The following is a 14,599-nucleotide window of genomic DNA, read 5'->3' as shown; positions in this document are numbered from 1 at the left end:
GAAAAACTTGAGATGGCTTTGACACTCTCCAGATATCTGGTGGCATTTCTTTAACTATTTCAACTAATGCCAGTATCAATTGCTTGTCACCTATCATGAATCGAAATTTTTCTGGTTTTTTCTCAAATAAACCAAAGTACGCTTTTAAATCTGCATTCGGTTCAATAAAATCTTGCATTTCATTTTTTGTAAAATCTTCTAGTTCACTTATCATTGATTCAGTGATTTTTTTGAAAGATATTGGATTATCTAAATTGTTAAAATGCATAACGGGATCGGGAGTCTAATGACAGGCCCAGAGACAATAATCAATTTAGTGAGACATGCAGTAGTTTTATTCACAGTTTAATTATATACCCAAAATGACGCGATATATACAACGAAGAGGTAGTGCGGATGCACTTGATGACAAACGCGGTCTCGTTACTCGACGGGCTCGGTCTGTTACATTACGTAGTACATAGGCGGCCGCGGTCTCGTTTACTCGACGGGCTCGGTATATTACATAGACGTATTACATATAGGCGGACGCGGTATATTTACAGGTAGTGCCTTTGCACTTGATAACGGCGCGATATTCAACAACGAACGCGGTAGCGTTACATAGACGTATTCCACGGGCTCGGTATATTACGTAGACGTATTACATATAGGCGGACGCGGTATATTTACAGGTAGTGCCTTTGCACTTGATAACGGCGCGGTATTCAACAACGAACGCGGTAGCGTTACATAGACGTATTCCACGGGCTCGGTATATTACATAGACGTATTACATATAGGCGGACGCGGTATATTTACAGGTAGTGCCTTTGCACTTGATAACGGCGCGGTATTTAACGACGAACGCGGTATAATGCTTGGAGGCTCGCGGATGTCGCGGTATCGCGATGATATGCGTGCGGGAACGCGTAGCGTAGGAAGACTTCCGGAGCCCCGGCCCCGGGGCGGCGGCAGCGAGAGCCTTCGTTGCGAGGCCGAGCGCGCTCGACCCCGCGTAACCGTGCCTTCGGGGTTAGGTTTGAAGGAGTGCGAGAACACCTGAGAGCTCTCAGTCGAGACTCGGAGCACCGGACCTCGTTTGGTGTGTTCCCTGGGAGTCGGGAAAGGTTTCGTCTGGAAGAAACGGAGCTTTTCGACGAAGTCTCTCTTTCTCGCCGGAGCGGCGGTTTATATACCCGCCCGGCGCGGCGGGTTCGCGAGGAGCGCCGATCGTCGCGCTGTGGTGGGGCGGCGCGGCGCCGCGCTCGTCCTCGGGGCGGCTCGGCTGCCGTCGTCGCTCGTCGGGAGGCACTGGTGCCGCGCTTGGCCCGCGCACACGGTGCGTTTGAAATTACATTTAAAATGTGGGCTCACCGCGCCCTGGTCTTCGCCCGACTGGTCGTCGGTCGGGCGGCATCCGGCGGTCGTTAGCCGGGAACGATGCTTAGCGCACGGGGTGCATCGTTACAATATGACCAACTGATTTCAAATGATTTCACAAGTGATTTCAACTGATTCCAAGCGATTTCCGAGTCAATTTCAACGATTTCAAATAAGGTGTACCAGTAATTCGCTAAGTGAATAGAAAGGGGTAAAATGTGTTTTCACGACTTTCTCAATATTTCCTGAGTCCGATGAGATATCGACTTGGTTTTTGCCTACGAAGGTTACCCATCTAGAGAGAGAGAGAGAGAGAGAGAGAGAGAGAGAGAGGGAGGGAGAGGGAGAGGGAGAGGGAGAGGGAATGAATGAATGACCTTTATTAGCTTTCTCAGCTATTTTTACATACTACATATTTATACATATAACAGAACGTACTCTTTTAGCACACGTTTGAACATTTTTAGTTCTTCGCATCTTTTAATTTCGGCTGGCAGTGCGTTATACATTTTTACTCCTTCATAGAAAATACTTTTTTGCGCATTTCTCGTCCTACGAAACACTATTGCTATATCGCCGGTTTGTCTGGTTTGCCTATCAGTGTTCTTTCCCACTAATTCTAGACGGTCTTTTAATTGTTCCGGTAACATGTTGTTCACCGCTTTAAAGATAAATGTACACACATTATAATATAGCCTCTGTCTTATGGACATAAACTGCAGCGCTTGCAGCATATGCTCCACTTTGGTATATCTATTGCATTGCAGTATGACTCTCATAGCTCGATTTTGCGCTTTTTGCAGCCTGGTTAGCTCCGTTTCACTCATGTCAATTAGTAACGTTGCACAATACTCAAAATGAGGAGCTATGATTGTCTTATATATCGTGCATCTGGTATAAGCCGATATATAACTACCTATTCTATTAAGAAAACTCGTTTTTTTTCCTATTTTCTTTAGCATATAATCACAGTGATCTCTAAATCTAAGCCTATCGTCAATCATTATACCTAGGTATTTCATCATTTCGACACGCTCTATCTCAGTTCCATCTAAGCATGTCAACATAATATTACCTCTTAGCTCTTTTCTTACACTTCTAATTATCATATATTTCGTTTTCCCTGCATTCATTTTTAACTTATTTATATTCATCCACTTTTCTCTCTCTCTCTCTCTCTCTCTCTCTCTCTCTCTCTCTCTCTCTCTCTCTCTCTCTCTCTCTACTATAACAAACATCGAATTCATTTTCCTTTCTAGTTCTGCGCTACTTTCTCCCTCTACATATATTAAAGTATCATCGGCAAACATTTTTATCTTACACTCTTCTGGACAGACTTTGATTATATCATTTATGTAAAGTATAAATAACAAAGGTCCCAATACAGATCCCTGTGGAACTCCATATTCCGTTGCCATTAATTTTGACCATTTATTATTAAATCTCACCTTCTGAGTTCTATTCGTTAGATATGAATTAAACCATTCAAGAACCTTACCTCTGATTCCATATTGATATAATTTTCCTAGTAATCTTTCCCTATCTACTGTTTCAAACGCTCGCTTCAGATCCATGAAAATTACCCCCACCATTCTCCCTTCACTAACTATCAGTTTCCATTCGTCTATAACAGTTTGTATCGCTGTTTCACATGAATAGTGTTTTCTAAAGCCCGATTGATGTTCAGTTATAATACTATTATTTTCTAAATATAATTCAATTTGCTCTTTTACTACTAATTCTAGCACTTTCTCAAATATAGGTAACACATTAATAGGCCTAAATTCACTCGCCTTCTTGGCTTTATCTACTTTTGGAATCGGTATTATTGTAGACGTTTTCCAACTTTCTGGACAGCAACCATCTCTCAGAGAGTTATTTATTATATCAACAAATTCCTCTTTTATTACGCAAAACGTTGCTTTTAATATATCGCTAGTTATTCCCTCTTCCGTACCTTTCTTTTGTGGCAGTCCCTTAACAATTTTCTCTAGCTGTTCTATCGTGATATTCTCAAAATTTTCCATAGTTTCCATATTTTCTATAGCATAAATAATTCTTTTACCTGCGCCTGTAGGCTTATCCTCGATTATAGATTTTATTATACTATTAATACTCTGTATATAATATAAGTTAAATTTATCCGCTATATTGCACCTTGTTGTACTATAATCTATGTTATCTAATATTTCAAAATCTATATCTTCTATTTCTTTTGCATATACTGGCTCGCCTCTAATAATTTCTTTTAAAGTTTTCCACATAGTCGTAGGATTTTCCTTATTAAAATCTATCATATTTTCATAATATTCTTTCTTTTTCATCCTAATTAATTTTACTACTGCATTTCTATTAACTTTAAATTGCAACCAGCTTTGTTCTGTATTGGCATACATTGCTTGCCTAAATGCCTCATCCCTCCTATCCGCAGCTTCTCTTATTTCATCTGAGAACCATTTTTTCCCTTCCCACACTTTCGGAATTCTAGATTTTCTCTTCGGTGCCATTATATCTAACGCGTCTACTATACTATTGACAAATTTTTCTGCTCTCTCACTCACACCCATACATACACACTGCCAACCCTGACTTTCCTGTAATTTATTTTTTACTAACATAACAAATTCTTCTTCATCAAACTCTTTGTAATTCCTAGCGCTAAATTCTCTATATTTACTTTCACTTTTATTCACACTCAACTCAACTTCCAGCCACGCATGGTCCGTAATTTTAGGTTCATGAATTACTTGCACTGTTTTATTATTATTAGCAAAGATTAGATCTATAATTGTTTGACTGTCTTTCGTGATTCTCGTCGGTTCATTTACATACTGCTTCATACCCAGACTTAACATTGTCGTTTGCAGTTTCTTCGCATAAAACGAGTCCGTCCTAAGATCTATATTAAAATCTCCTATTACCATGCATTCTCCCTTTATTATTAACTCCTCTACTATATCCTCGAAAAATCTTATAAAATCCCCGTGCGATGCGCTAGGTGAGTGATATATTACCACTATCACTCCTTTATATAATTTATCTTTTACTTCTACCGCGACACACCAACAATTCGATTCTAATTTTCTTACTAACACTGTCTCGTAAACAATATCATTCCTTACATATAGAACAACGCCTCCTGTATTTCTATTCTCAGCATTACATCTAGTTATACTATAACCAGAAACGTTCACTTCACTGTCTTCAATATCCTCGGTCAATCTGGTCTCCGAAAATGCTAAGAACGCAGGATATATTTTCTTCATAATCCGATGTTGAATCTCATCCTTATGCGCTGTCAAGCTCTGCGCATTTGTATACAGTAAAATTTCTTCTTTCTTCTGTCGTTGCTATTCCTCTTCCCAGCCTGCTCTCCTCTTCTCTTCCTGTAACGCCCTTATAAAGGTCGGACATTCCCGGCTAATAGCTTCATGGTCGTCATTTATCTTCAAATTGTATGTTCGATTTTTGAACATACAGTTCACACACTTTTTCTCCGTCGCTGTACAAACACGCGAGTTATGATTCCCCGCGCATTTGTAGCATGTTTCTTCTCTCTTACAATTTTTCGCGATATGAAAATATCCCCAGCACTTGAAACATCTTTTGACACTGATGTGATCAAATGCAGGACACTTTTTCCATCCTACATTTAGTTTTGCTTTCTGCAATATCATCTCATGTGTTTCTTCATCTACTTCCACTATTATTGATCCTTCTTCATTTCCTCTTCTTTGATCATTCTTTACTTTGACCATTCTCTTCACAATTCGCATATTTACTGTATCTATTTTATTTTGCTTCTTTATCGTACTTATAAGTTTATTATCATCTAAGTTCATCTCTTCTATATTTATATTAATAACTTTCACCTTTGGTTTTGACTTAGATGACTCCGTTACTTTATAATTCTCTCCCAGTTTAGCCTGAACTGTCTCTTTCAGCTTTTTTGCCTCCTCTCCAGTTTCACATCCCATGATTACTACTCTTTTGCTTCCTTTTTTAATTTCGTTATTCCCATTGCCATATTCTTTATATCTACCTTTTCCTTAATCACTTTTTTCGTGTCTTCACTCTCCTGTTGCACTTTCGGCTTAACAATTATAAGACTTTCTTTCTTCTTTTCTTTAACCGCTTCACTGTAGCTTCTTTGCGTTCCTGCCTTCGATCCATACTCTATTCCCTGTATTATTTTCTTCAAGTTTTCCAGCTCTTGTTTAACATTACTTAATTCTTCATGAACTACCTCCTTAATCATTATTTTAATTTCATTTTTACGCAGCGTTTCATCTTTTATTTCTTTGACAGTTCTTATAATCCAGTCTACTTTTATATCCATGCTTGATCCTTTACTTCCACTGCTCGATGTTGTGAACGCTCCTGTAGATCCTGTAGATCCTGTAGATCCTGTAGATGATGTCCTGTCTCTCCCTGCCGCCGGCACCTTCTCACTATCAATTACGAATTCCTCAAATGGGCCTTTACACGGCACGTACTCTTGGTTTCTATCGATAATTTTATGCTTACTTACACATCCTGGATGGTAAAAAAGCTTTGGACAAATTTTACATTTAACGGCTCTGCTCTTAATCGCCTTCTTACATGCCTAGCATCGATACTCGGCGTATTCCTCGTTCATTCTGCTAATATCGGCAGAGACAGTTAATTGACTCGTCACTATAACACGTCACTTTCACACGTCAGCGTTTTGTGTTCGTCGCCGATGTCTACCTGTCGTACGAGGCTTCGATGACCTCTGTACGAAATGCAGTTCTCGTGTCTATGTATCAACATATTCCGGCTAGATAACACTCATGGCTACCCCCGGTCTATGAAGATATTCGTTACACAACTTTTTAACACTCTCCCTCACTTCTAAACCACCCAAAAATTAACACTTTTACGGAGCGATGTTTCACACGTCTGCTTCTGCTGAGAGAAAGAGATTGATTGATTGATACGTTTAATTATGCCTGAGCAATGGCTAAGGGGCAAAAAAGACAACAATGTCTGATTACAACAGCATATGCTCACTCTCAGACAAAGTAATATAATACTAAAACAAACTTATAGCTAACGCAACTTAGGGACTAGCGCAACTTAAAACCTAATAGGGTAACGCAATATAATACAAAAATAGGGAGTGCACAGAACAATGAAGAAAAAAGAAGAAAGAACACAAGACTCATACGTCCGACTCAGATGAAAGCAAGAACATGCGAAGTAGGCTTTTAAATGATGCAAAAGACGATGCTGAGGTAACTGAGTTAGGAAGAGAATGCCAGAAGTAAATGGAGGAAAGCTGGAAAGAGGATCTATAGGCGACTGTTCTATGAGCGGGAATATGAAAAGTTTGAGTAGAAGATGAAGCAAGCCGGTCAGATTTCCTAAGAGTAGGATCAAGCGGAGTAAAAAGTTCACACAGGTATGATAGTGAGCTCAAGTGCAGGATACGATAAATCTGGCATCCAAGAAAGTAGTATCGTCTATTTTCAACGGAAAGCCAATTCAACCTACGTCGATATGGAGTAATGTGTTCATTTCGCTTAAGGTCGTAAATAAACCGAATACAACAATTGACAAGTTTCTGCAACTTGGTGTTCAGTTCCTTGGTCAGACCATGGTATACAAGGCAACAGTAGTCAATATGCGGTATGATCAAGGTTGTTACGAGCTTGATCCTGAGATTGGTGGAAAGAGAGTTTTTATTGTATTTCAGATTGTATAAAGCATGATGGACTCTCTGCGAAACCAACGAGATATGATTCGTCCAAGATAAATTGGACGTGAGGATGACACCTAAGTTCCGTACCTCACTCACATAAGGTAAAGGCGTGTTGTTAACGACAATAGGCGGTGTACTGCCAAGATCGATGCCGTTTACATACGCTTGACTGCCAAATATGATGACTTTTGATTTTGCAGGATTGAGTTTGAGACCGTTGAAATTGGCATAGTTGAAAATGGCGTTGGCATCTCTCGAAATTAGTTCCAAGGCATGTAAAATGTTGGCAGGTGAGCATGAAAGATAAATTTGAATGTCGTCAGCAAATATCATGTGAAGCACATAACGCAAAATTTTACATATGTCATTGATGAATAATATAAACAAGAGAGGGCCAAGTACGGAACCTTGCGGAACTCCAGATGAGGTAAATACCCAATCAGAGAGGTTCCCAGCATCGTCAATAACCGCTTGAGAACGGCCAGTTAAATACGAGAATATCCAGTTTAGGACTGCAACAGAAAAGCCAATTTCTTTAAGCTTGATAAGTAGCAGTAAGTGGGGAACAGTGTCAAACGCCTTGCTGAAATCAAAGAGAATCATAATAGTGATTAAACCTTCATCAATTCCCTGCTTGATGTCGTTGCAAACACGTAGAAGAGCTGACTGAGTATTATGACTCGAGCGATACGCAGACTGTCTGGGATTGAGGATGTCATGCTCGTGTAAATAGTCAAGTATTTGTGCAGCCACAATCTTCTCGAATACTTTAGACAGTTCTGGCAAGTTAGTAATCGGTCTAGTGTCAGACGGAGAAAGAGGTGTTCGAATTTTTGAGAGTGGACGAATATAAGCTCTCTTCCACTCAGACGGAAACACAGAAGAATGTAGAGATCGATTCAGCAAAGACGTCAAACATGACGAGATAGGCCAAGCAATACGCAAAACATACAAAGGAATACCGTCGGCACCAGATGCATATGAATGAAGAGGCTTCTCAGAAATAGCCTCAAAAACAGAGCGAGGTGAGACAGAAGAGAAAACGAATTCAGGCCTATTAACAGGAGGGCCTACTAGAGCAATGGCCGAGCTATAATCAGAATACATGCAAGGAGGCTGGGCATTAGAAACCGAAGCATAGTATAGGTTAAGCTGATTAGACGTAAAAAAATGTAACGGAGAAATAAGGGTCGATTTCGCAAGTCCCAGCCGAGCCAATTCCCGCCATAATTTAGCCGGATCAGTAATATTGATGAGTGAGTTGTAATGAAAATCACTCTTAGCACGCTTGATATCCGCATTCAGCTGGTTACGGAAAAGTCTGTAGGTCGCGTAGCCCAATAGAGAGCGGGAACGTTTAGCCTGTTTGTATAACTGATTGCGGACACGCATACGAGCCACCAATTCCGACGTAAGCCATCGTGCTGGAGGCCTTCTGACCGCGAATACCCTCATGGGGGCAAACACATCGAGAGTCTGCAACAAATTGCGAGACAGCACGTTGCAGAAACCGTCAACATTGGTGTCAGACAGCTCGCCAGTCTCAGCCTGAACCACATCAGCAATAGATCTAAATTGTTCAACAAATTCAGAAGCATCAATGTCTTTGAAGTTTCGTCGAGACATGGAGCGTTGAGATACAAGACTAACATTAATTGATAAAGACAATTCCAAAATATCGTGACCAGCAATGAACGGGCACGAAGATTTCGTGAATGATGAAACTTTGTCTGCATCATCCACAGCCAAAACATCGAGCCACGAATCTGAGATAGCCGTATGATAGGTAGGTTCAGAGTTGATAATATGCAAAGATAGACTAGACATAAGCGCACGCAGATAATTCGCTTCATAGCAATCAGAGGATAAATTACAATTTAGGTCTCCCCCTATGACTATATTTTTGTAAAGATGAGAGAATCCAGCTAGAGACTCAACAAAGTCATGCAAGAAGAAGCCTTTAGGTCTTCTGTAGATGGACGCGAATAATACTGATTGAATATCTGGGAAACGTAGTTCAATGAGCATGTACTCAGGTGAATTAATATGAAGATTGCTAGAGGTAGCTAGAATTTTGACTTGAAGTAACTTGTTAACATAACATGCCACCCCCCCACCCATCCGTCCCACTCTGTCATGCCGCAACAAAAAATAATTATCTAAGGCGACCAAATTGTCGGAGATATCTGCATGAAGCCAAGTTTCAGATACGGAAATAACATGGTAAGATTTGGTCATAAGGTGTAGTCGGATGAATTCAATATGACCACGCAAAGAATTCGCATTAAATTGAGCTACTAGAAATTCAGTTGATCCAGAAACAGGGCGACAATGCATAACGGAAGACGATGAGCGATTAGCATGGGTGAGTCAAACAAGCCTATCAAGATCTGCGTGGGAATCGATCCGAATAACAGGCTTGCCATCGGAATGTCTAACATGAATGCGACCCCCATTTACCCATACATAACGATATGACCGCTCTTTAGCAACGCGTTTAGTTTGTTGCAGCAATTCGTAGCTGTCCTTAGAGAGCATCTCATTAATATATACAAAACTTTTTGAGTCGTTACCACAAATCTCACCCTGCCTGATTGTGCCTTTGGTTCGCTTTTTCGAGATAATCAGATCGCGAACAGTACTAGAGGTTACTGTAACGATTAGTGAGTTACCAGTTGCGGCATTAGTTTAAGAAGACGAAGAACCAGGGGGAGACTTGCGAACGGCTCTCACATTAAGAACATGAGGTGAGATGCTAGAAGCGTCAAGCACCGCGAGCATACTCAGAGCAGCTACCGACGGAGCAACAGAGAACGGCTCCGGCAGCCCAGACACGATGATCTCGTTATCGTTGCAATCCTGCTGACCCAAGTGAGTCGCCTTTAAATCCTGTAGTTCCCTTTTAAGAGCCGCGTTCTCCAGCTCCAACGACGAAATGCGCTGAGTATTACTAGCTACGGTTTCGGATAAGCTACTAATTACTTCATTTGTACGTTGCTGATTCTCAATGAAGGCTGAAATTCTAAGATCGGACCTTGTATTGTCGTCATTGATTCTTTGCTGATTGTCGATGAACGCAGAGATCTTAGAGTCAGACTGCTTAATCTGCTCGATCAGACTTAACAAAAGCTCATTTGTCGCAGGCAATGAGGGTGATGAGGTCGACTGAGTACGCAAGTCAGTTAAAGAGGCCATATTATCAAACTCAAAAGAAAGTGCGGTATTATCAGTTGTTGGTGTAAGAGGGGGTAAAGCCAATGACGATAAAAGAGATACGCAACACGATTCAGCGTACCTTGACACTGAATACGCCCTGATACACCCAGGATGGAACACCCTGCTGCACCCGCTGCACTCAATCGACCTGTTCGCAATTGATTTCTTACACTTGCAACACGTAGGCTGCATGTGTGCTAAGCTTAACTGACCCCAACACGAAAACACACGCAAAAACCATGTATACACGCAAAAACTATATATACATAAAGTTCATCAAGATGCAAGCAACGCCGCAAGAGTCAATCAGATGAGAGCCTAGATAAGCGCGTGCAGACACTCCGCGTACACTTTGCCGACCTGACAGTAATGTCAACGCTCGAGATCGATCAATCGCACGCAGGTCAGCCAATCAGATCACAGCAACACTTTGCCGACTCGACAGTAATGTCAACGCTCGAGATCGATCAATCGCACGCAGGTCAGCCAATCAGATCACAGCAACACCGCGCAGGTCAGCCAACAGGATGATCGAACTCACGCAGATCGCTAAAAGTACCACTCCAACGGCATGCACACTTCGGAAATAAAGTGTAGAAAGAGCAGGTCAGATAGTCAGCACATGCGCAACAGGGGTCGACGTCCTTCAAGAATAATTCTCAGAATTTAGGTTACAATCATGAGAAATATTCGTCACTCAAATGACAATAATCAGGCGATAGCAGAGAGGAGATATGAATAGCTCGTGACAAGCAGCAAAATAACATGCTCACACCTGTAACAAAGGAGCCCGAAGGCAGCTTACGGCAGAGATATGTCGATTCAAAGCAGGAGCAACACAACAGACATGCACGCTGTACTCACCAGAGAGAGAGAGAGAGAGAGAGAGAGAGAGAGAGAGAGAGACTATTTGCGTGTCTTGATACACATGTTCTCCGGGGCGAAGCCCGGCGGGGCATGCTAGTCAATACATATTTTTGTAGAAAATTTAACAATCTACAAAAAAGGTTATATTTTTTTCATAAATATAACCGTTTAGACGATATAATTTTATACACTTTGAACTTTAAATCTTACTATCGTCTAAATGGTTATATTTATGAAAAAAATATGAGACCTTTTTTATAGATTGTTAAATTTTCTACATAAATATGTATTGATTATTTTATAATTTTCGATAATCAATATAATACAAAATTTATAAGAAGCAAAAAAAAGTTTTATAAAATTTATCAAACTTTAACTTTGAATATCTTTTGAACGGTTGAATTTATGAAAAAATGATGAGAGATCTTTTTTGTAGAGCGGTAAATTTACTACAAAAATCTATGTAGAGCAATACTGTATTACTGTTTGTTAGATAGTTATAAAATTTTTTCTATCTTACTAAATGAAAAATAAAAAATTGCGATGAGCAACCTGTTAATATTAATATTAAGAGCTCAAACTTTAACAGGAATCTTATTTTACCTTCCTGCAAGTATATATGCTATTCGTGAAATAAAAAAAAAGTTGCTCCAAAATGACACTCTAATATAGTTATTGTACAAATTCACCATACGGAAATCCATTCACATCGATGAAAAAAGAAATTTATTACTTACCGTAGAATTTAACCATCAAGTTTCTTATAACACATAATGTTAATAAAGATACAATATTTATATTGCAGGTACTAAATGCATCTTGATCACACAAATGCACAATCAAACTGTCCTGTTTGGTTTAACAGATTCGGATGATGAATCTTTTAATGTATGAATATATTTTGTTTTAAATACTTTAAAATTATTTTTGCAAAAATAATAACAAATTTCAGTATTGTTTATTTAATGTCGCTAACTGCTTTTAAAGAAAAGTATAATTGATACTTTACATTTATAAATTTTCTAACGTAATAATAATTAACATAAAATTCTATGTGTAGGATACATGGATACACGAAGCAAATGAAGAATTATTTAAAAGAAGTGGTAATGATAATGACAGCGACAACGATAGTGACAACGATGATGGAAATATCTGTCATCAACAGTTCAACGAAATAGAAAACGAATCAACGGCTGCCTTAGCACGTGACGTTTGTTTTAGTAGATTAGTAAAAATGTTACAAAAAGATGAAATGAATGTCACAATTAATGTGCCAATAACAGTAAAGCAGAAATGTTACTTACAGTGCTAAAGTACGGATTAACATATAATTTACCACAATCTGCCATAGCTGACTTATTTAAAATGTTAAATAGTTATTTTGGATTGTCGATATTATCAGATACGCGCTATGTTATTGATCAGATATTTAACTCAAATAAAAACATTAAATACTATGCTGTTTGTCCAAATTGTAAAAAATACGTTAAAAAATTTAATCGAAAAGATCATCGTACTAAGTGTAATACATGTGATACAGAAATTTTATTAAAAAATTCAACGTATACAGACTTTTTTACCATTATTAAGGTACGCAATGAAATCGCTAATTTAATTCAAGACAACAGCAGACATTATGAATCTGTAGTTAATGATAGAATGCGAAATAAGGAAAATATTGATAAATTTATTGATGGAGTAATGTATAAGGAATTTTTGAATGTTTTATCAGCGAATGACAAAACCAATTTTGTAACAGCGACTTTCAATAGTGATGAATCACCGGTTTTTGAAAATTCTAAATTTTTAATTTGGCCTATTCAATTAATAATTAATGAAATGCCATTTGAGATGAGAATGTCTAATCCCATTGTTTGCGGCGTATGGTTCGGTAAAGATAAAACGGATATGAATATTTTTTTAGAACCATATGTTGCTTACATGAACGAATTATCAAACGAAGGTGTTTGGTGTACTATAAAAAATAAAGACCATTGTATTAAAGTGTACACAGTATGTTGCTGTGTCGATTCCGTGGCTCGTGCTCCAATGCAAGGTTTAGTTCAACACAATGGTTACTATGGGTGTAATTGATGCTTGCATCCAGGTTTTTATGTTGCATTACAAAGAGGTGGAAGTATCAAATATGTCCTTTTAGATGAGATGCCATCCAAACAAACTGAGATGCAAATGATTAGACACATGCAGCAGAGTCTAACATCTGCAAATCCTGTTTATGGCGTTAAAAAATCAACAGTTCTACTAAATTTGAGAGGTTTTAACGTAATTTCTGGGTTTGTTCCGGATAGTATGCACTGCATCAATTTGGGAATAGCAGAACAATTTTTACAATACTGGATTGAATCAAACAACTTACCGTACTCATTAACTAATAATGATATTCATAATATTGATATTATGTTAAAAGAAATAAAAGTTCCAAATCAAATTGCCCGATTATCTCGCTCTATTCGAGACAGAAAATGGTGGAAGGCGAGAGAGTACGAAAATTGGACTCTCTACTACAGCATTTTGATTCTAATGTGTTGTCCTCATTTGAAAATTTATGCGGAACATTGGGCGCTTTTGGTAGAAACATATTACATTTTATTAAAAAGAAGTATTACACGTACGGAACTAAATCATGCAGATGGTCTATTGAAAAGATTTGTTGCTTACACTGAAATATATTATTCAAAAAGTGCAATGACATTTAACATTCATCAGCTATTACACTTGACACAAAGCGTGGCAGATTGGGGGCCGCTATGGGCTCACTCTGGATATTGCTTCGAAAGTGGTAATGGTCAAATCGTAAAGAAAGTCCAAGCTGCTAAGGGAGTTATTCATCAGATATGTAGGACAATTGCTATGAATCAAAGTCAATTTAATTCTGAAAGAATACGTAGCACTAAGACCGTTTTTAATGATCAGTAATTTTATATCCTATCTTGACAAAAAACATGCCAAAACAACCTTCAAAATATCTCATGCAAGATACTTTGGAACAAACTATCCAAAAAATTTAAGATGGATTCAAGAACTTGGCTTATCACATGAAAGTAGGGTGTATCATAAAATTGTTAAAGAGTATTGTCTATATACATCGTCCAGAAAAAATAGGCTCCGCTCAAATAATTCTTTTGCTTTTACAAAGGAAGGAAGTTTTATCCGAATAATAGATTTTATAATTGACCCGTTAAGTAGAAAAGAGTATACAATATGCAATATAGTAAATGTAGAACATATTTTCAATAATAATAATACATCGATGAAAAAAGTAATAGATATTCCTAATGCATTACTTGCAATAGAAACTAATACGATTGAAAGAGTTTGCGTTTTTATTGATATTAATAATGCGATGTATATTTGTGCAGTGCCAAATTTGTTTTTTTATTAATAACATAAAACAACCTGACTTCG

General features: G+C 38.4%; 1 long non-coding RNA gene and 1 pseudogene across 1 annotated transcript; one reads left to right on the top strand and one right to left on the bottom strand.

Moving 5' to 3' along the window:
• Positions 1-2,520: 2,520 nt before the first annotated feature.
• Positions 2,521-6,295, bottom strand: LOC143894912 (uncharacterized; annotated as a pseudogene).
• A 5,701-nt stretch (positions 6,296-11,996) lies between these two features.
• Positions 11,997-14,277, top strand: LOC143894906 (uncharacterized). Its single transcript, XR_013256200.1, has 2 exons — positions 11,997-12,058; positions 12,231-14,277. It is a non-coding gene; the product is annotated as an uncharacterized LOC143894906 (long non-coding RNA).
• Positions 14,278-14,599: the final 322 nt, after the last annotated feature.

The sequence above is a fragment of the Temnothorax americanus genome, unplaced genomic scaffold (assembly GCF_048541705.1).
Source record: "Temnothorax americanus isolate GAGA-0224 unplaced genomic scaffold, ASM4854170v1 Scaffold148, whole genome shotgun sequence".
Classification (NCBI taxonomy): Eukaryota; Metazoa; Arthropoda; class Insecta; order Hymenoptera; family Formicidae; genus Temnothorax; species Temnothorax americanus.
This window is presented reverse-complemented; position numbering and strand designations above follow the sequence as displayed.